Source organism: Prionailurus viverrinus, unplaced genomic scaffold, assembly GCF_022837055.1.
Source record: "Prionailurus viverrinus isolate Anna unplaced genomic scaffold, UM_Priviv_1.0 scaffold_66, whole genome shotgun sequence".
NCBI classification, from domain to species: domain Eukaryota; kingdom Metazoa; phylum Chordata; class Mammalia; order Carnivora; family Felidae; genus Prionailurus; species Prionailurus viverrinus.
Window position 1 is genome coordinate 42,193 of NW_025927628.1, and position 1,257 is coordinate 43,449.

Genomic DNA, 1,257 nt, shown 5'->3' on the forward strand with positions numbered 1-1,257 from the left:
TTATGTCAGTGACATAATTGATTTCTTTGTGTTAGAATGACGCTTGAAATCAAGAAGGGGGATGCCTCCTGTTTTGTTCTTTCTTGCGTTGGCTACATGGGGTCTTTTGGTGGTTCCAAATAAATTTTAGGATATGATTTTCTAATTGCATAAATATTGCATCGGAGTCTTGATAGAGATTGCACTGAATCTCTAGATGGCTTTGGGTAATATGGACATTGTATCTGTATTAATTCCTCCGAAAGTTGGACATGGGATGGCTTTTCACTGACTTGTGTGTTCTCCACTTTCTTTCACCCAAATTGAATTTCTTCCATTCCTGCACACAGGTTTTATAGTTTTCTGTAGAGAGATTTTCATTTCCTTGGCTAACGGTATTGCTATAATTTTTATTGTTTTTGATGCTATTGTAAATCGGATTGTTTTCTTTACTTCTTCTGAGATAATTGGGTTAGTGTATAGGAATGATACAGAATATGATATGGTGACTTTATAGTTTGGAGCTTCACTGCATTTCTTGATTAGATATTAACAGGTTCTTTTACATTAAACTTTTTATTTAGGTCCTTTACCTAGTTAAAAAAAACAACAACATGTTATTTGGGAATAGCTGACACACTACGTACATTAGTTTCATATGAAAAACATAGTCATTGGCAAATGTATACATTCTGCTACGCTAACACAGGTGTAGCTATCACCCAGTGATCTTCACTACTAGTGCCCTCCATAGCCCATCACCCATTGAACCCATCCCCCTATGCCACCTCCCTGGCGACGTCCTTGGACCAAAACCTAACCCAAGCTATGGCTCTCCCCCATGGGGACCCAATTCCAACGTTTGACAACACCACGCAACTGGGGTCCATAAGCGGTGCAGGCTGACTCGGCATGGAACCTGGAAGTGCACCATGTCGTTTCCCAGGCCCGGCTGCAGCTACTAAGAGGATTCTGGAGGCCTCCTCGACCAGGGGCAAATCGTCGTCTGTTGCCTAGGCAGCCAAAGACAGATCCTGCACGGAACCATCCCTTGTGCCCTCAGTTCAGACCTTTGGGGAGACCACTGCCCTGCTGAGGGTTCGGCGCCTGGAGCCTGCGGGGACCTAACCCTAAACCTAACCCTACCCCGAACCGGGACCCTCCACACAAAACTAAGCCTGCCTCGATACCTAACCCTGGAATTGAGCTGCCTTCTGGCATGGGCCGTCAATTCAGCCCTCGAGGGAGATCACAAGACTGGAGTCACTTCGGCACAGG